The sequence below is a fragment of the Protopterus annectens genome, chromosome 4.part1 (assembly GCF_019279795.1).
Source record: "Protopterus annectens isolate FY-2018-M chromosome 4.part1, PAN1.0, whole genome shotgun sequence".
Classification (NCBI taxonomy): domain Eukaryota; kingdom Metazoa; phylum Chordata; order Ceratodontiformes; family Protopteridae; genus Protopterus; species Protopterus annectens.
In genome coordinates, this window is record NC_056734.1 from 543,432,480 (window position 1) to 543,454,777 (window position 22,298).

Below are 22,298 nucleotides of genomic sequence, written 5' to 3' on the forward strand. Positions count from 1 at the left end.
GTAGCACAAGTGCAGCTTCCTGTTATGATTTGAATTGCTGTGCACTTTTTTTTTTTTTTTTCGTCTTGCCAGTTAAACACCTCTCACTTGCCTGAAGTTTTTTTTCCTCCTTCTGTACAGTAACTTTTGCACTTAATTTTGGTGGTTACATTTGAAAATTGTCCTCCTCATTATTTTCACTTCCGTACTGCTATGTCCGAATCTACAAACAAATGTGATTGTAGTTGACAGCCCTCCAAAGATTTTCATGTCAAATGCTTGTTCTTTTTGGGGCCTGAGTGTAACAGTGAGGTTTGTGTTAGTACTGTAACAAGTTTAAACAGGCTGCTAGTATCCTACATGAAAAAAGGGTAGTCTTTGGAGAAGTCTTAAAAAAAGAAAAATAGAGGTTCAGTTAAGAGAAATATTTTAAAGTTATAAGAAAAAAAAAACTTGGCCAGCAGAAAGCAAAAGGGATGAAGAAAAACCTTTTTACCTATATAGTTTGATATTTGTCATTTTAGTATGCGAGACTGCCACGTCCTTATTGCTAACTTCCACTTATGGGGTAAAATATTTCAGTTTTCATAGTGCCCAAAATGTCTGTACTAACCTAGGTACCAAAGTTCAAACTGCAACATATCCCACTGGAACTGGCCAAGGAACAGAGGTTAGTCATAACATAGATTTTGTTAGGCATTCTGGCACTCAAGTCATAGATGCCTAAAAAAAAAGATTTGATTGTTGGCTTTCACAAACACACAGGGCCTGTTGTATGTGATTAATGAAGACATACTCAGTTTCTTCTCAGGAGCAAGTTGGTGTCCCAACCCTGTCATGGTTAACTGTAAAAGTCTGGCCAAAGGATTGACTTCTGCTTGAGAAGAACAGGCCTGACATGTTGAGATACCTTGAGAATATATACTTTGGTGTGAATTTAAGATTATTGAGCCATGGGTTACGCGAGTACATGCAAAAATTTCTTGTAAATCAGAGATAAGGAGTTTCTCACTTTTTTCATCCAGTAAGGGTTAAAAAAAAGTTTTACGATACATAATTTTCATCCACAGTACTTTCAGGCTCTCCCCCACAAAATACTAAATTTATTGACACACACTGTCATTCATGAAAACTATGAAATCCTGAGTTTCAGATTAGTACTTCATTGAGGAATTTTCTTACTGCTTATTGAAGTTGCATTGTTTTCTGTAGATAAGATTAACAATTTCCTAAGGTGTCGAAAGCAGATCCAGCATTGGGAATTTGATGTTTTTGTCTCTTTTGCTTGAGTACATAGAATGATGTTCCCAGTTGCCCCTAGTATGCTTATTTAACACATGGATGATTAAGTGCTGGGCTAGGTCCCTTGAAAATTGGCTGTAGAGAAATTATGATTGGACCAGGGGTGACATGTCATCCAGTGGTCCTGCTGATTTCTCAAAAAGAAAAAAGTGCCTGAAGGAGGAGGAGTGTGTCTGGGAAGTCACCTACAGCATCTTGATGTCTTATACCACTAATATGAGCTCAGAGTGGCTATCTGTGAGGAGAGGAGACACCTCTACCTACTGCCTACTTTGATTGAAGCTTCAGGCCTAACACCTTTGGAGGCCCCCACTGCCATTCATCTCTGACATTCCCTTGAAAGCTGAATCTTCCTTCTTGTCCTTTGGGCTTGGAGCTACTGTGTAGGCCCCCACCTCCATCACTGAAGTACTGATTTTTGAAAGGGAGGCAAGTCAGCATCTCTATGATCACTGTCAGCAAAGAAGTGTGAATGGAAGGCAGCATCCCTACGTCACTTTAAGAGAAGAAGTTGAAAGGGAATGCAGAGGTGAATGGATTGCACTTCAGACTTATAGGCACTAGGACACTGACCACACACAAACCATAATGGAGCATACCAAAGCCCAGGTGGTCACTGGTCGTCTTTCCCCTGCTACCACTGATTTGGTCCATTTCCCATCCTACCAAGGTCTCTTCTCAGGACTCTTTCAGATTGGCTTGAGACTTTATGAATTTTATGAAGTCTAGGCAGAAAACCTCTGAAATGGATCCTGTCTCAGGGATTCCCCCTCCAAATGAAAATGAAGGCTTTTCCCCAGGGGAATTCAGATTCCTCTGACTCAGAGGTGGAGGAACTGGCCTATGCAGATTAGTTATCCCCAGCCTCCTACATGGATTTTGAATCTGAGGACACTTTTTCCTCAACCTTGCCACCTGGGGATCTATCCTTTGGAGATACCGTTTTCAAGATGAGGGAATCTTTCTGACAGGATTCTTAAGGAGTTCTCTTTGGCCCAAACTAGGTCCAGACAGTTTACCGGAGCCTAAACCTTTTCAATATATGCAGTACTTAAGGTTCTTGATGATGCTTTTCATCAACCTGATTCCCATCTCCCTGCCCCCAAGAAGCCAGACCTTTTTTTGTATGTCAAATAAGTCTGACAAACACCTTTGTTAAAAATCATGTAGTGGATCCAACAGTGGTGTTCCTGGACTCTTGCAAAGGGTCATGTGAGACTGCAGGCAGGAATTCAGTTAAAATGACAACGAGAGTAAGATCCTCAACTAGTTTGGGGCAAAATAAGGCTTACACCTCAGCCATGCTTGCCATTAGGGTCCTCAACTGACAGTTTCAGAAGTCCTTCCATGACCTGCTAAGAAAGAAGGCAAAGGGGATGCCAGATTAAGGTCTTAGGAAGGCTTCTTGGGTTACTTTTTTGGTACTGAAGTTAAGTGGTAAGCCACAGTACATAAGAAAGAGATGAGACAACAGCTTGCATTGCATCTAAAAGTACTTTAATCAAAAAAATCAATTAATTATAAAAAATTATCAGCTGATTCATCATGCACATGACTCCAAGTGACCTTTTCTTGGGATTGTAGCAGTTCTGTTTAGTTTATGTAGTCTCTGAATCAGTCAAATCAGGTTCAAGCTGTTAACTTGATTCCTGATGCATCAGTCAGTCAAATCAGGATAAAGAGAGCGACTTCAATCCTGATGCATGAAAGGAACTCGGGCACTGATTATCAAACTTCAGTCCTGTTAGCAAGTACGGAAGACAGGAAGGTCAGCAAACCAAACAACTGCCCTGACTTATATACACAGAAGTGAACATGCAGTACTTACTGTCGTAAAGCAGTTGAACTGATATTTTTTGGAAATCTTGACATTAATCAAAAATATCATTTAGTTACTGGAGTTGTCTAAAACATTTACAAAGAACATTACTTTTTTTCAGTTCATTTTTATGCATTAGCTTCCCCAGTCTGTTAGACTATCTAAAACATGTCCCTGTGAAGCATGGCTGCTACTACTTTTTACACAGGTGCTGGGTTGAAAATGTCACAAGCTGCAGCTTTGTAAGAAGTATGTTTGCCTCATATATTTTGTAACTTAAATGTAAAACGCTGATTAATCCATCCATCCGTCCTCAACTCATTTTCCAATTTTTGCACATGGATTGTGGGTGTCACTTCAACATTGCCAATCATAGTAGTATTAAAACATGGCCACTAGTCATGTCATAATAGGGTAACAAGCATAATATTTATCTGTTTAATTTAGATTTATGCTGTTTTGTCTTTGCTACTCTCTTTGATTTTTCATGCCCAACCACGTGGGAACCAAATCAATAACATGGGACAGAATGCATTTTAATGTGTATAGTTGTTCACTACTAGATCAATGTTGGCAGTGGCAATGATTTATATTCATTTAGTCAGTCTAATATGTTTGCTCATACAAAAAGCAGTCATGGATATTTTTTGTACTCCGCAAGAAAACTTTGGTATAATTAAGTATCTGCATTTTGGTATTCGAGTTATGATATTATTGACTATCCTTTGTCTTATTTTTGGATCATGGTCATATAACAGTTACAGTGCTGAATTTAAATTATATCTTAACACCATTGAACATATTTTGTAAGGTATTTTGGTCTACACTATTTAGAAACTCATTACCTACTCTTGTTACCCTTGGTGCAGTGGCTAACAAATCTTAAATGATTAGTTTTAGAATATGGATTAACATTTGATGTCAGTCTATTCCCGTGTTGCAGTATTCTTAGTGTGAGATTCTCCGCCTCAGGCGACCCGAATGTTGTCTCCTATATAAAACCTTAAGCCCTGTAGGTGCGTGGGATGTCACACATAGGGCCATAAATCCAGGGACCTTAAATGTGACGTCTGGACGCACAGACCTCAGAACTTTACAGCTGCAGTCGAACATCAGATCGATCGCATTGCTCCTCTACTATCAAGACGTCTAAAGCCAAGTACCCCAGTGGAAATTTTTTTTTTTTTTGCTATTGCTTTAATTTGGTTTATTGTCCCCCCGTTTTTAGCTGATGTCCACTAAGAAGGGTAAATGATGCGGGTGTCAGATTCTACATAAAGACTCACATGACCGTTGCGTTTTTTGCCTGGACCGAGAACACAGCCATACCTCTTGTCCAAATTTGTCCCAAAGATGCTCAGAAGCCGTTTGGCCGCCGTTGATCTTTACTTAGAAAGCCAGAGACTAAAGAAATTAGCACTTAGGATGGATCCAGAGTCGGTCACCCAGGCAGAGCCTCCACGGAAAAAGGCCAAGTTGTCACAGCCTACTACTTCTCCCCCTCCGCCATCGGACGCCCCGCCATCTTACGATTTAGGAGTTGAGGGACATTTGTTAGAGCCATCTACTACTTCGACTCCCCTCAAGGAAGCCACTTCTGAAGTAACGGCCAGCACGTCCCCAGAGGTAGCTCAGATGTCAGTTTCTACTGATGCCGAGGAAGAAGCAGGCCTCGCCGGACGCCCGGATGATATACTACAACCCGAAGCCCCAGCTCCAACAAAGGCCCCTGAAACTACGCCTTCTCCCAGGACTACACCTTTGAAAAGGAAACAGAAAAGCAAGCATCTATCTCCCTCTGCTGAGGGATTACCTGACTGGCAATCCTTCACTCAGTCCTTGATGCAGGCCTTCATGGCCCTTAGGACTTCGGCCTCTTCACCTTCCACCATTCCTGTTTTCAGCCCTAGGCCTGCCTGAGCTACTTCAGTCCATCTTCCCACTTCTCGTGTAGGAGAAGAAGAAGAGGAAGTTCACTCCTCATCCGATGAGTCACTCATCACAGATTGCCTCTCCATTGGAATACTATTCCCCTGATGAGGAATCCGTAGAAGGGGACTGTCCCCCAGACGACATTGCCTTTGGGGAGACCATTACCAAAAATGAAAATATTTCAAATGGGATACTTCCCAAATGACTAAAACTCAAGATATTTTGAATTACTACAAGTAGAATCTCCCTCTCCATTTGCCATCCTACCAGTTATACCCACTTATCTTGCTGCATTTTCTTCAGCATCAAAAAATCCTGATTCACAGCCACCTGCCACAAGAGACTTCACCATTTCTACAAGGTGCCTGATGACCACAAATTCCTGGTGAAACCCCCCCTTGACAGGACCTGTTGGTGATTGCTGTGCCCCCTGGCAAGCAGTCAAGATTAATACCCTCATTGTCCCTTTTACCTACTGACAAGGACAGTTATAATATGGACAGGATAGGCAAAAAAAGGTTTATACCTCATCCACCCTAGCCTTTAGAGCTATCAGCAACCAAACTCGTATGATAAAATATGCCTTGGACTTAGTATTCCAAGCCTCTACTGTCCTGTCCTTGCCTGACAAGGCAAAGGTAGCATCAAAACTGTCCCTGGCTTCTCAGTTAACCCGACATTAAATTAGATGCAGTCATGGTGCAGCAGAGGCTTCTGCAAGGTCTGCTGCTTCCACATCAGTGCTAAGTAGATGTTCTTGGCTTCGCCTTCAACCCCTGCTGGAGGACTTCAAATCCAAATTCTTGATGCCCCTCTTGACCATAACCTCCTGTTTGGGGAACAGTCTGCAAAGCAAGGAGCTTCGGGATATTAAACGCCTTCTTGTGTCTCCCATTCCTAAATATTACAGGAATTACCCAGCCCAAGACTACCTTTGTCAGGAGGACCCCTTCTCTGGTACTCCTTTGTCTTCCAGATGTAGGAAAGGAGCCAGGAGACAGACCACTTCCAGACCAGCTTCCTCTCAGCCTACCAAAGATGGCTCTTTCATGACAGAAATGGCTGCATCAACGTGTAACTGCTTTGCCCACCTCCCCCTTTAAGTCCGCCTCTCCCACTGCCTACCTCTTTGGAGAATTATCACCACAGACCGCTGGGTTCTGGCAGTAGAAGAGGGATATTTCCTCTCTTGGAAAGAAAGACCCCCCCCTGCAAGGGGCATTCCATTCACACCCAAAAATCTACCATACCTTATTCTTCAGATCCTACAGGATCTTCTGAACCATGGAACTGTAGAACCCACCCCTCCAGCACAAGAAGGAAAAGGTTTTTACTCAAGGTTATTTCTAGTGCCAAAAAAGGATGGCCCTTGGAAGCCAATTCTGGATCTGTCCTGTCTAAACCTCTTTCTGAGAGTTCCATCTTTTAGAATGTTATCCCTCCAGACCCTTCCTCCACTGTAGCCAGCCCACACATTCATGGCCACGCTAGATCTCAAGGAGGCCTGCCTCCAGACCCCCATAAACCCTGTCACAGAAAGTACTTGCGTTTTACTGGGCCCTGATGTTCATCGTGTTTCACTGTTGCAGTCATTACACTTGGGTTATCTTGCTGGCACGCTACCCGCAGTCGTCCCGAGATCCAAAGTCTAGGTCCGGCGTCGGTTGCTGTCGCCTCTTCCCTGACGTCAGTGCACCAGGGGTATAAAAGATGCAACCAACGCCATTTTCTTCAGTCTTTCTTGCCGCGCGGTACCCAAAGCAAAAGCAGTTGCCGGTCGGCCAACTCCTGAGATTTTCGAAATAGAGTTTCAGATCCAAAGTCTTCAATAAAGCTAAGTACCCCGTTGGGGTTGCAAGTTTTCTTCCAATGCAACTCCTCTGCAAGACAGTCAAGGGAGGACTCGAAAGAGGAGGGGGCCTGCTGTAGAGGGGGAGAGTGGAAGACCTGCTGGATAGGCTGACACTTTTGAAGAATAGGAGAGGAGGTTGAAAAAAGTATTCATAAAAACTCTAAAGATGTAATTGGTAGAAAAGGAAAGGAAGAAAATCACTAAAAAAACAAACTTAGCTATAGGCAGCTCAAGACCAGCACAATCACGTCTATCTAGAAAGGCGGTAAAGAGATCTGAGGGGTTAGGGAAGATGTAGGGCATTATGGGAGTCTTTTTCTGTCAGTGTCCCAGACCGGCTCTGCTCCAGTGTGGTCAGAGTAAAGAGTGGGTCCCAGACCCGAGACTGTGGTTTCGGCTCTGACCTGGTCAGATCCGTCCCTCCCCCTAGGGGCTTTGACTCTTGACAGTTCGGGACCAATGTTGTCTAGAGGCGAAGAATTTGGGTGGTGTCTTCTTTTTCTCCTCTGGCTATTTCGCCTCCAAGGAGGGAGGGGGAAGGATCCCCGGACTTGTCGGTCTTTCAGGTGGCAGAGAGAGCATTATCTCTGTCTAGAGATGCATCTATTCACTCCCCAAAACCTATGCAGTACTCATCTGGTTTGGGCCTTGGTCTCATTCGTACTGTGCACTGTCAGCCTATCCAGGAGGTCTTCCATTCTCCCCCTCTACAGCAGGCCCCCTCCTTTTTCGAGTCCTCCCTTCACTGTCTTGCAGAGGAGTTGCATAGGAAGAAGACTTGCAAGAGGAAGCACGTTGACATCCCTTTGGAGTCTCTGACCAAGGACACCAATTTCGATGAGGGAGAAGGATCCCTTCTGATGCCACCTGAAGACATCTCCTTTGGAGATATCTTGGAGATCCCAAGCGAAAGGGTGGGATGGTCTTCCCAACCTCCTTCTCCTGAGGAATCAGTGTTTCTGGAGGCCTTTTGGGCAGGCCCATCTACGATCTGGGTGACTCCACCGCACACAAACTTATTGACCTAGTTTCCTGCTGGGCTTGGAAGGAGCCAGACCCTGTGGAGCCTTTCCCCAAGCAAGCCGAAAAATTTCTAAGCCCCCCCCCCCATATGATCACCCTCATTGGAGTAAATGCATTCAAGTTGATGTCATCCTAGTGTCAGCAGACACAAAGAAGGAGCTAGCGGAACAGAGCTCCTCTGTCCACCCCCCAAACAAGGAGTCTCTGGTGTTGGACAGGCATGGGCAGCATGTCTACGCCTTGGTAACTTTTATGCTAAGAGTGTTAAACTATTTGTCACATTTCACGTGCATTCAGAGGGATTTGGCCAAGGAACTCACCACTTCTCTCTCAGATTTTATGTTGGAGGGCGACTTTAACAAAGTTTTTCCCCAACTGTCAACTCTCGTTTCCTTGTCTTATTCATTGATGAGGTTGATTTCTAGTGCAGCAGAAGGAACCTCTCGAGCTGCCAGCTCAGACATAACCCTGAGGAGACATGCCTGGTAGAGGCTTTGTACATCCTTTGCTAACACCCCCTTTGATGGTTCTTCGTTCGGATCATCTTTTAAGTAAACACTTTCCTGCAGTGAGCAAGAGAGGAAAGACCCTGACTGCTGTAAGGATTAAATTTTCTTCCCCTCAAAGGCCTTTTCAAAGAGCCAGCACAGTGGGAAGAAAATGTGGTTCAGAAAGTCTTGGGGTTCTTTCCAGGATTCTTAGAGGTTCTCAGGGTAGAGGAGGTCCGCAAAATTAGGCTTCAGAGAACCTTTCACTGACAAACCCTACCAACACTCCTGAAGTGCTGCCCGACTATCCTACTCCTGAGGCAGCCGGGGGCAGGCTTTCATTAAGCCTGGACAAAACTAATAAATGACACCTGGGTGCTAAAAATAATCTCAGCAGGTTATTACATTCCCTTTTCCTTCCTCCACCATTCCCTGAAAAGAATCTCTCCAATGTTTCACCAAGTCAGAAGGAGTACGCCATGCAAGAAGTTCAAAAACATCTAGGCAAAAGTCATCCAACAGGTCACAACTGAACAACAAGTGTGCAGAAACCTATTCATGCTTCATTTTTGTGCCAAACGAGACAAGGGACCTAAGGTCAATAACGGACCTGAGCAAGCTAAATCTGTATGTCAAGAAGTCGAAGTTTCGCATGTTGATGGTTCAGTCCATTCTGAATTACTATGCAAGGATGATGTGATACGCTCTGTTGATCTCCAGGATGCATACTGTCAAACAAAGATTGACAAATGCTCCAGACGACACTTGCACTTCTGGCTGGGAGCCAACCATTACCAGTTCAGTGCACTGCCCTTTGGACTTACCACAACCCCCCTCCCCCGGTGTTTTACCAAATGTTTGTCAATAGTGGCAGCTCACCTGAGATTGCAAGTATTCCTGGTGTTTTCATACTTAGATGATTGGCGCCTAACTGCAGTATCGAGGCATCAACTAGTCCAAGCATCACAGTATCTATTGCACACCTTCAGTCAGCTGGAGATTGCGATGCGTTTGAAGAAGTCAAAGCTAGCACCTTTGCAGAGGATAGAGTTAATAGGAATGCAACCGAACACAATCACTCAGTTAGCAGCCCTGCCATTAGAACATGTGTCATCCCTGAGACAACAAGTTCAAGTCTTACTGGATACAACTGCACCCCCAGCAAGATTTATCCTAAGAGCTTTAGGTTCCATATCGGCTGTCATACTTCTGGTGCCACAGGCAAGATTCCTTATGCGAGTGCTTCAGTGTACTCTAGCGGCTTATTGGTCCTTTCTGTATCGTCCCAATCAAGGTGACTCAAGTCTGCAGACATCATCTTCTATGGTGGATGCTATTGGGCGATCCTCATCTGGGCAGATCTTTTTCCCTTCCCCCTCCAGCAGCCACATTAACACGGACACTTCCTTGTTGGGTTGAGAGGCATTACGAAGGAAGATTTGGTCCAAGGCACGTGTTTCCCAACAGAAACCGAATTGCACATTAGTATTCTAGAAATGAGAGCAGTCCTTCTGACATTGCAGACTTTCAAAGACTGCCTACCTCTGGGAAGGACAGCAGTTCATGCAGACAACATGCCAGTAGTTTGGTATATCAAACTGTGGGGTACCTGTTCATAGCCATTATACAGGGAGGCCATGAGAGTGTGGGAATGGGCAATCTCTTTGAACTGCTTACTTGCGCACATTCCCGGGGAGACCAATGTTCTGGTGGACAGACTCCACAGATCTATCTTGAGTCCACACAAGTGGTCCCTAAATCAATCAGTAGTGAGTCAAATCTTCCTCCATTAGAGCTAACCTCGCTGCAACCTTTTTGCATCTCCCTTGAACACCAGATGCAGCAAATACTTCGCTCTGATCCTCCGAAGTGGGGAGTCACTCAGGGATGTTTAGTGCATGATTAGCTTCCGGGTCTCCTGTATGCTTACCCTTCAATTCCCTTGATTCCTAAAGTTCTACAGAAAGCCATCAGGCTAAAGAGTACTTTAATCCTAATTGCTCCTTTCTGGCCTCGTCCGGTATGGTTCTTCTTCCTACGGTCTCGCACCAAATGTTCACCATGGATACTGGATCCCAGACAGGCTCTGATTTCTCACTCATCACAACATTACCCCCCCCCCCTCCTCAATCTCAGATCCCTAAGACTAACCGCTTGGTTCCCCCACTTCCAGTGATGCTAAAAAAAAGTCCAGGCAGGCCTCCCTGGTCCGGGAAATCATACTTGATTCTCAAAAACCTTCTACAAAAAAGTTGTACAATATCAAATAGAAGAGATTTTCTGTGTGAGCATCAAACTGGAACACCAACCCCTTTTCAGCTCTCATCTCCGCTATTCTCTTCCTGCGTTCTTTTTCAAGATAGAGCAAGTTTTTCTATGATTGTTACAATTGGCAACAATTGCTTATTTGCACATAACAAAAGATTCTAATTCACTAATTTCCATTTCACCATCCAGATTGTGCCAAGCCTTTATGGAAGGGATTTTTCCTTCTCAGAACCTTGACTAAAAATCCTTCCCCTCCTTGTGATCTGACGTTAATCCTACAAGGTCTCACTCAGAGAGACTCTGAACTGACTGACTCCTGCGACAAAATTTCTGTCCTGGAAGACAATTTTTCTTGTGGCCAGTACTTCAGCTAAAAGGGTATCACAATTTCAGGCTTTATCAACCAAACCGCCATATATTACCTTTTTCAAAGACAGAGTTTCTCTGAGGACGAATCCTTCCTTTATGCCTAAGATGACCATGGAGGCTAACATAAATCAGTCCATTTATCTTCCAGTCTTTTTTCCTAACCATTCTAAGAAGAGTGAATATATGCTTCACCTGCTTGGCATTCGTAGACTGTTGTGTTTCTATCTACACAGGACAAAGGAACATAGAAAATCTGAACAACTATTTATTTCCTTTTCACCCAAATTGGCTAGGACAAGTAGTATTTAGCAAAATGGATCACTAATTGCATTTCCACCATCTATTCCTTGAAAGGCTTACAGTTAGTTGCCTTATCCACCAAGGGCCCATTCTGCCAGGTTGATATCTGCTGCTTTGTCCTTTTCAGCTAGAACCTTTATTGACGAAATTTGCGCTGTGGCAACTTGGTCCAGTGCACATACCTTTGTCTCACATTACAAATTGCATATAGTCTCCAGAGACAGAGCAGCCTTTGGCTCTGTGGTGCTTCAGCATATCCTGCCATAGAGGCCACCCAAGAGATCAGGGACTCTGACCCAGTCGTGAGGAAGGATGAAATGGATAACATCAAATTTAGGAGTTATGCACTTAGCATAACTTGGTACCTGTGTTGTCCAATTTTGTTCTTCCTTACATCCCACCAGACCTTCTCCCTTCTAGAAAGTGTAGAGGTATCTGGAGGATTCTGAGCTCCATAGGTTACTAATTTGAGCTCCAAATTGAGGGTGATATCTTTGTGTTTGTAAATTTTGTTTCTAAACTTCTCTCTCTCCTTTCCTGAGGCAGTAACTTTAGGGGAGATGCATGGCTTTATGGGAGTGGGAGGAGCTCGAGACTAGAAATGTCAGTCTTTTGGAATGGCCCGATAGGATCCGATGTCAGATCCTATGACCCAGTCGTGCGGAAGAATGAAATTGGATAACACCGATGCCAAGTTATGGTAAGTACATAACTCTTAATTAGCATTCATCCCTTTCAAACTTAAGTTACTTGAGGATTTACTAGAGATTTTGAAAGAGGCTAGAAAACCCAACACTAGGAAATGTAATATAGCCAAGTGGAAAAGTTTGTCCCATTGCAGTAGCAGAGAACAGAAACCCAACTACACACACGTGTCACTTGTTTTCTGTCTCTGTGAAGGTATATACCTCAGTTATTTCTGAGTGTCTTACTTTTGTATTTTCATTTGTCAGTGAATGAGTTAGCTCCCCCAAGGGATTATTATATTTGAAACCCTTCAAAAAAAGGAGAGAGAGAGAGAGAAACATTGCCAATGTGAGGCCTCAGTTTGCGCTGAGAAAAGCTCACACTTCTTCCATTTGAATCATTTTCATCCTCCTCCTTAAATTTTTTGTCTTGGAAGACTGCCTTGCTATAGTAACTGTGACTAGATGTATTTCAGAATTGCAGGCTCGCATGCAAAGATCCCTTTGTAGTATTCCATCAAGACACAGTGCACATTGAAATAACCCATTGTTATGACAAAGGTGGTTATAGAGCTGTCCTTGAATTAGGCTGTCTCCTTCCTTGTATTCTTTCCATCAACTCAAAATAAGGGGGAAAAGATTTTGCATTCCGTAGAGGCTCATATTCAATTAAGATTCTTCCTGGATAGAATAAAGCACTGCAGGAGGTCTGACTAGCTTTTTATTGCCTTTGTCTACGGACAGGGAGGGGAAAGCTGGTCAACAAACAGTCTATTTCAGATAAACTCTGTTTGAATCAAGGAAATAGGCATGGGACCTCTCTCCCCTTTATTTGCTTTATATTTAGAGCCATTAGCAAAGCAAATAAGGACACAGAAGTGCAAGTATATAATTGGTATGGTAATCGAGAAAAGTTGGCTTTATTGTCAGATGATGATATTTGTGCCTGATAAATCCAGAAAGAGACATCCCAGTGTTGTGAAACATTTTGAGATGGGCATAAGAAGATGAAGTATTTAGGAGTATGGATTAAAAGGCTTCTGTTATGGCAGCTAAGGATATGTGGGAAAAGACTAAACAAAAGATAATACAAAATTGAGAAACTGGAAACTCTTATTTGTGGATATGGCTAGTAAGATACAAGTAGCGAAAAAAAAATGTAATCCCTTTAGTCTTGTGTACGGGTCAGGCATACTTTTATCAACCAAAGGAGAAGTAGTGGACAGTAGTTAATAAAGAATTGAAAAAATTTATCTGGGCAGGTAAGATTGCAAGAGTTAAGTGTGACAAGTTGATCTTTCCAATATACCAGGGTGGTTTAGGTTAACCTGATTTGAAGGGATATTTTAGGCTTGTTTACGTAGTACAAGCAGAAGGTTGTAATTCTAAGTGTAATGGGATGATGATGAAGCAAGGGGAAAGTTCAAGAGAATAGAGAATGGGATTTTGGATGTATATCTTTAAGGAGAATGACTATACAGAATATTGTATTCATAAAGTAGCAGAAAGTATTCTAAGAACTAATCCAATATGAGAATGGAGAAAGGGGATTTTGCCAGTAGGGGTGACTGCAATTAAGAGTACAGAAAATAAGCAAGAGGGGCTGGAATTTACTGGAGAAACCTGCCAGAGGAACCAGGATATTGGGAGCAAATAACTCTAGCAGGAAAGGCAATAGAGTGAGGTAAGGCCAAGAAGACTTTTGGACTGCAGGCTGGAGACTGCCTTCCCTACCGAGGCTTGATCTGTGAATACAGGCAAAGAAAGTGGGATTGGGGATTTTAAAAGTGAAAGACCTGCCCTGGTAGAGTTTCTAGTTGAATCTAGAACAGAAGTAGCCATTAAAATGGATAATTAGTAGGACATATAAAATACTGCACGATAGCTATAAAACTCAATCGGAGAAGGCTAGAAGAGATTGGGAAGAGAGACTGAAAAAGCAGTTTACAAGAAAACAATGTGAAGACGTATGTATGGCTCCCAAGTATGCAACCAAGTTCAGAAGATTTAGGATCTTTGCTTGGAAGTGTTTGCATAGGTATTCTTATACCCCAAGCAGACTTCAAAGAATTTTTCCTCAGGTAGATAGCAAGTGTTGGAGATGTGACAGAGAAGGAGGAGATAAGTTTTGGGAGTGTAATGAGTTGTCAGATTTAAAAAATTCCCCACAGAGTGCTCTATCAGAAATATTGAGTGAGCAAATGGCTGTAAGAAAGAAAATAATTCCTTTGATCTGGAATACAGGTTTTCAATTGTCTACATAGCAAGGCTTTATTAAGTTTAATTTTGTTGGTTACCAAAAAAGCAAATATCAGAAAGTGGAAATCAAAGTCTACAACTGTGTTTGAGGTATTGAATAATTATAAAACAGCTAAAAGAACTGGAAGAGGGATATTTAGAAAAGGGAAGAAGCAGATTACATAAAAGTAAATGGAAATTGTGGGAGGAGTAAAGTTTAAGGGACGAAGGGAGTTGTGCAGTTTTTTTTGTAATGTTAGACTGATAGTAGTAGTAGAGAAAGTGTATGTGATGTATATTGTATTTAGATAAAATATAGGCAAACATACATTAACAGAAAAAAACATTTAAACATTTTCTAAGTGATAATTTAGTAAAGGTCTTTACAAAACAGCCCATTTCAGAATGAATAGCTCTTTGCATTGATTTTTGCTGCAGTGTCTCAGGTCTAGTGAGAGCTTATTCTGCCAGGGCCACAGCTGCTACCTCAGCCCTGTACCGTTTTGGGAGCAGCTGCATGGTTCTCAGGGCGCACCTCTGCTAACCATTACAGTTTTCACTAGTATTTTCTGGGCCAAGGAAGGTTTGACCATGGCCATACTGAAGGGCCTTGTGCCCCCTGCTTGTTTAAGCGAGCCACACTCCGGTTTGTAATCTCTTGGTGTCATCCCAGGAGTTAGTACTGCAGCAGTGTATTATGAAGGACATAGAACAGCTGTGATGTTCTTAGTGTTTCACTGTTGCAGTCATTACATTAGGGTAATCTGCTGGAAGGTTGCCCTCAGTCGGCCTGAATTCCAAAGTCTTGGGTCCTGCGTCGGTTGCTGTCTTCTCTTCCATGACGTCAGGTCATCAGGGGTATAAAACATGCAGCCGACGCCATTTTCTTTAGTCTTTCTTGCCGCGCTGTGCCCGAAGCAGAAGCATTTCGCAAGTGCCGGTTGGCCGACTACTGAAATATTCGTGTCTGAGTTTCAGAACTGAAGTCTTCACTAAAGCTAAGTACCCCGTTGGGGAAACTTTTTTCTTACTTTTTACCGATGTCAGAAAACGTTAATTGTATTACTTGTGGAAAGGAAATACCTCAAGGATTTCCATTTATACTGTATTCCTTGCCTAGCCCCTGATCACAACATGCCTGGCTGTCGGTTTTGTGCTAGATTTAACCAACAGACTATTAAGCGTCTGTATATTTTTGCATCAAAGTATTTTGGAAACAGATTTATCTACCCAGAAATGTCGTTGGATAGCAATCCGACTACCGGAGTACATAAAAAATGCAAAGAAAAAGACAGAGAAAGGCAGTCGAGATCCAAAACTGACGACGAAGCTTCTCCTAAGCCAGTCGCTGGTTCGCTGGTACTCAGGAGCTTTTGCAGCCCCTGATACCCGCTACCTTCGAGTCGCAGGCTTCTACCGACACCCATGTGGAGTCCAGCATGCTGCAAGATACTCAAGGTATTGGACCGACAGATGTATCTCCTTCAGATGGGTCCGGAGCCGCTGAGCAGGCACCGGCTTCTGAAGGTATATTCAGACCTCAACAATTGTATATCAAACCGACGACAGCTGCAAAACCAAAAACAAAGGTAACTTGTAAAACTGACACATGGGCCACATGCACAGGCCTCCATGTTTAAAAAACAGATGATCAAAATGGCTGAAGACCTTATTACCTTGATCAGGGGTATCCATCCCCCTCCAGATAAGAGGCCAAGGCAAGACACCGACTATGAATCTTCAGATCAGGTTTCTATTTCTTCTGATCAGGAATTATCTATTCCTCCCTATGAGGATTCTGATGGTGAGGAGTCTATTCCATCTGCATCTCCTCCTGAGGATTATTCATTTGGAGAAACATTGCATACTTTGAGGGAGCATTTTCACTGGGAGAGTCAAGACTTCTCAGCATCAAAAAAGAGGCTCAGGGATTTCCTCCTTCTCCCTCAGCACAGGCCTTTAGCCATTCCCCCTGTCCTAGACATTGTGGATGATAGGTTTTCGGAGTCCAGCTTGACCCCTGACTCTTTACCTCTGGCTCCCATTAAGCCTGACAGATATTACAGGGTCCCTGACTCTCGCAAATTTTTATTTAGAAACCCTGCTGCTGATCCTGAAACGATTTCACAGGGTCCAAAGGGAGTTAAGGCCTGGACAGCAAAAAATCCTACCCCCCCCCTGACAGAGATTCAAGGGCACTGGACAGATGGGGAAAAAAGGTTTATACATCTGCAACCTTGGCAATCAGGGCCTTAAATTGTCAATTTCATATGCTTAAGTACCAACATGTTATGGGATTGCTGAAACAGAAAATGATGTTGATTTCAGAATGTGCAGAAAATAAAGAATTGCAGGAATTATTGCATGCAGCTGAACAAGTAGGAAAGCATACATTGCAATATGGTTTTGATTCCTTGGAGGCCTCCTGCAGGGCCACAGTTACTGGATCTGTGATTAGGAGGCAGTGCCTGATTAAAGAAACAAAATTTGCCTGATCATGTTAAAGCTAAACTGCTAGATGCACCTTTACAACATGATTCTCTGTTTGGTATTAAGGCAGAAGAGGTTTTAAAGAAAATGGAAGACAAAGCTAAGTCTATGCAAACTGTTAAAGATTTTTTACAAGTGCAGCCACCAAGATTCAGTAGACACTGGCCTACAAAAAAGTGGTCCTTTCCTGTGTCAGACAGAGCTCAAAGGGGCAAATCCAGACGCCCTAAGGGTTCCAGATACCAGGCGCAAGATTCATGCAGGTCAAAGCAATGGGGCGCTTCCACTTCCAAATCTGGAGGAGATAAAGCGCAAACCTACAGAAAGCAATCCCAATGACTCCCCTCTGCTTATACCAAGCATTTATCTTTTGGCAGCACCCATAGGGGGCAAAATTAGCACTTTTTGCTCAAAATTGGCACTTAATAACCCAGGACAAGTGGGTACTAAACATCGTATCACAGGGATACAGATTCCATTTCCACACTCTGCAAAGGCAAATGGTTGGCCAGATCTGCCAAAAAATCAATGGGCAGAGGCACAGAAACAGTTTACGTCCCTCATGGATATGGGGGCCATTCAGATAGTACCAGAACAGGAAAAAGGGCAAGGCTTTTACACAGGACTGTTCTTGGTACCCAGAAAGGACAAGGCCTGGCAGCCAATACTGGATTTATCGATTCTGAACACATACCTGGACATTCCTAAATTCAAAATGCTGACTTTGCAGCAGCTTCTTCCCATGCTGGGCAAGAACGCTTGGCTATTGAAATTAGATCTAAAAGAGGCATACCTGCATGTCCCAATAAGACAATCGTGAAGATACCTCAGATTCAAGGCTGGCTTAATGCATTACCAATTCTCTGCACTGTCCTTTGGCTTATCTACTGCGCCCAGGGTCTTTACCAAGTGCCTGGCACCAGTAATTGCATTTTGCAGACAAAAATGTATACAAATATATCCTTACTTAGACGACTGTCTCATTCAAGCAGAGAACAAGGACATTCTTCTTCGACATCTGGCATTTGTAAAAAGGCTTCTAACATGCCTAGGGTACACAATAAACGAAAAGAAATCACAACTGGTACCCTCTCAAACGATAACATTCTTGGGTGCAAGCTTGAATGCAACTGCCCAGATGGCTTACCTCACGCCAGACAAGCAAAGGCAACTGACTACTTACTTCAAACTGATGGCAACAAAGACCCAGTTATCTGCAAGACAAATTCTGCAGGCTCTGGGCTTCATGGCATCCTGCATCCTACTGATTCCGTATGCAAGACTGCATATGAGGAAACTTCAATGGTACCTGAAAAGTTTATGGAGTCAGCATTCTCAGTCTGGAAGCAATGATTCCTCTCATACCCTGCCTACAACAGGAGTTTCTATGGTGGGCAAAGGCATGTCACCAAAACATGGGACGGCCCTTCACTCTCCCCCCTGCCAGCCAAACCTTAACAACAGACTCATCGGATTATGCCTGGGGGGCCCACATGGCAGGAAGATGCATTCAGGGCATATGGACCCCAAAACAAATGCATCTGCATATCAACCAGAAAGAGATGCTAGCTGTTCAAAATGCCCTAACAGCCTTCAAGGACTTACTTCATCCAGGACAACTACTGATAAAGACGGACAACACCACAGTCATGTGGTATATAAACAAGTAAGGAGGTACACACTCATACCCCCTTTGCAGATTAGCCATGGCACTGTGGGACACAGCTTTTACCTACCAAATACATCTTCAAGCTCAGTTCCTGCCAGGAAAACAAAATATACTGGCAGACGATTTAAGCAGAAACCTTATGGATCCTCATGAGTGGAAACTAAATGCACAGGTCTTCAGCATGATAACAGAGAAATGGGGGCGCCCAGACATAGATCTATTTGCCTCTCCTCAGAATTATCAATTGAAAAGATTCTGCACAAGGACTTATCACAGACAAGCATGGAAAGTGGACGCCCTATCCTTCAATTGGAAAAACCTGTCAGTTTACGCCTTTCCTCCTCTGCCTCTTCTCCCCAAGGTCCTCCTAAAAGTCAGACAAGAGAAACCAAAGATACTAATTGTCCCGGACTGGCCCCGCCAGTACTGGTACCCAATCCTAAGGAACTTGTCTCAATACCCAGCTTGGACCTTACCTCAAAGACCAACTATTGTCCCAGCAAAACAATCAAATCCTGCACAATCAACTGCAGACACTAAACCTGGCAGCATGGCTGATCATGTAGTTATACAAACAACACCTCTCAGTAAAGCTATGATGGATGACATTTTGGAAGCCAGAAGGCCTAGTACTAGAAAATCTTATGCTGACAAATGGAAGAAATTCTATGCTTGGAATCAAGCACAAGGATCTGATACAGTAGAACCAAATATTCCTCCGATATTACAATACTTAACTGAGATGCTTGACAAAGGCCTGTCTTTCTCATCAATCAAAATCCATGCCTCTGCTATTTCGGCTCATTACAATACAGAGCCGTCAATCTTTTCTCATCCTTTAACAAAACAGTATCTTAGAAGAGCCAAAAATTGAAGGCCTCCTAGAAGATCACCATTACCTGCATGGGACCTCAATTATGTGTTGGAAAAGCTCACTCTGCCTCCATTTGAACCAGCTGCTACCGCTGATATAAAGTTATTATCATGGAAAACAGCTCTGCTACTAGCAATTACTTCAGCAAGAAGAGTTTCCAAGCTACAGGCCCTCATGGCTATAGAGCCTTTTGTCATATTTTACCCGGACAGGGTGTCTCTGAGGACAAATCCTACTTTTATGCCTAAGGTGGTTTCCAGTGTGGCTCTTAACCAAACAATTCATCTGCCAACTTTTTATCCAAATCCGCAGAGCAAAGGGGAGAGAATTCTGCATTCCTTGGATGTACACGGGCAGCTAATATTCTACTTGAGCAGGACTAAAGCTCCAAGAAAAACTGAGCAATTACTAGTGTCATATGCTGCAGGATCAGAAGAAAAGGCTATTTCTAAGCAGAAAATTTCAAAGTGGATAAGCCACTGCATCCGTTTCTGCTACTTACACCATGGTAAACCTGTGCCCCCCAAGGGCATTAGGTCTCATACCACCAGAGCTGCAGCTACTTCAGCAGCCTTTCTCAGAGGAGTACCAACCAAAGACATTCTAGAGGCTGCTACTTGGAGTTCTCTTCACAACTTTACAAAGCATTATCATTTGCCAATCTACTCTAAGTCCAGGGCAGGCTTTGCCTCTGCAGTGCTGCACTGCAGGGCCTTATAGCCGCACCTAATGCTGTTTAGCTCCAGCTTCCCAACCATAGCTTTTGGATTCTACCCAAATGTAATGACTGCAACAATGAAACACAAAGAACATAGTACAGTTGTGTACACGTACCATAAATTTAGATGTTCGAGTGTATTCATTGTTGCAGTCCAGGTTACCCTCCCACCATCCCCCTGTAATTGTGGCGTTTATCTTTCCTTCTCTGTCTTCTACAACCTATGTGGTGTATTTGCTTGTAGATGAAGGTAAAGTTTATATTGATGCAGGTGTGTGTATGTATTTATATATATATATATATATATATATTTTTTTTTTTTTTTGCTACTTTTTGGGGGCACCTGACATCGGGGGCAAGAAAAACTAAAGAAAATGTAGTCCGCTGCATGTTTTATACCCCTGACGTCATGGAAGAGAAGACAGCAACCAACGCAGGACCCAAGACTTTGGAATTCAGGCCGACTGAGGGCAACCTGCCAGCAGATTACCCTAATGTAATGAGTGCAACAGTGAATGCACTCGTACATCTGCATTTATGGTAAGTGTACACAACTGTACTTTAGGAGCTCATTATTATAAATGTAAGGTTATATTCACTGTTGCAGTACCAATACCCTCCCTCCTTTTTGTCTGTCACTGTGATGTCTATGGGTTGACCTAAGTAGTTAAAAGCCATTTTTACCTTCCATCTGTACCACCTGGCCAGACACCTTCCTACACAGAGTTTTGCAGCAGCCTGGGGAGCCATTTTTTTGTGTTCCTGTGGTTAGGACCTTCCACCTGAGTGGATTTTTTCTCTGGACTGTTTGTAGAGTTGCTCCATGTGCAAATCTGCACCTGCCAGGGCAAGAAAAGATTTAGAGGTGTCTCCAACCAGTATCCCTTTATGCCACTATTGTCCGACTGCCCTAGAGGAGGAAGAGTGAAGTGGTTTGAAAGTCAGGTCATCTGTCAGATTTCTTCAGGCAGTGATCCCAAGAGTCAGGACTGCAGCAGTGAGTATACTGAAGTATCTACAGTTATGATAAATTCCTAACCCATCTGTACTTTATATACCATTGGTCTCGTAAGGAGCAAGAAAGGACCAAATTTGGCATAGGCTGATACTGCCTGTAGACCAGGTATATAAAGACATCCATAGTAAGGTGGGATTAACCCGACTATTGGGAGGAGGTGCTTAAGTGAAAGTCAGGCCAGACATCAGACGTAGCCTGCAGCAGAGATCCCTAATTTTAAGACTGCAGCAGTAACCACACACAAAAATCTGCCATTATGGTTGGTTGATTACAATTTGTGCTTTATGAAAGGTGTATAGTAACTTATCTCTGCTGCCACATCCGTTACTTCTTTAATGAAATCATGTCTTCCTCTAGGTTCTTTGAATTCCTGGTCATCTACTGTGGTACTTTGACAACGTTTTGTCTTGTGCATGTTTTTGACTTGATGGAGCATGCTACCTTATTTGGGCATTGTTTATTAACAGTATGATTTCTTCAACACCCAATCCCAAAATTAGCATAGAGATTCCCATGTCACTATTTGTAATGAACAATTTTTGTTTTGCTTTTTTTCTTCTATGTTTTGTGGAGCCTGACTTCAGCAGGTTGTGTTCTGCACTGAGGGTGAGTTGACAAATTACCTGATGGACCTTTCACTACTGCAAGCAAACAGGTTCATTGGCAAACACAGCATCTGGAAGGTGAAAGGTCATCAGTGTGAAGTGCAGGAGGATGCGAGATGTTTGGGAGGGAGTGGAATTCCCACCTGTTGAGGCACCTCACTGGTGGTCATGTCTGTACCGAGGTCATTGGTGACTTAAACAGATTTCTATTGTGACAGCAGAAGAGGACATGACTAAGGAGCCGTGATCAACACAGCAGCTAAGCAGAACAAATATAGATCTCCATGTGATGCATTTTCTACCCAAGGCTTTGAATCCAAAGTGGTAGACGTTTGTCTGCTGTAGGAGCTCAGCAGATGATCCAAGACTCCATAGAGAAAGTCACTGAAGATAAGCTTCTCTTTGAAGACATCCTGGTTCTTTTCAGTTGAAGCTGTTCTGCCATGAGGAGACCTTATATATGTGAAAGGACACTCCATTGGAGTGGTAGGTGTCTCTAGTGACACTGTTTGGAACGTGCTTCCAGTCCACAACAGTAATTTATGGTATGGCCACTTGGTCATCAATGCATACTTTGCCATACATGTTTAAGTGTAGTTTGTGTCTGCATTCCAAGAGCTAGACTCCTTTTGGTAAAGTAGAACTTCAAGGGTATGTTCTGATTTTTT

At 43.2% G+C, this 22,298-nt stretch overlaps 1 protein-coding gene across 1 annotated transcript in view; it reads left to right on the forward strand.

Moving 5' to 3' along the window:
• The window catches only part of STAG1 (stromal antigen 1), a 2,620,144-nt gene that overhangs the window by 1,378,422 nt on the left and 1,219,424 nt on the right, over positions 1 to 22,298 (forward strand). The window lies entirely within an intron of this gene.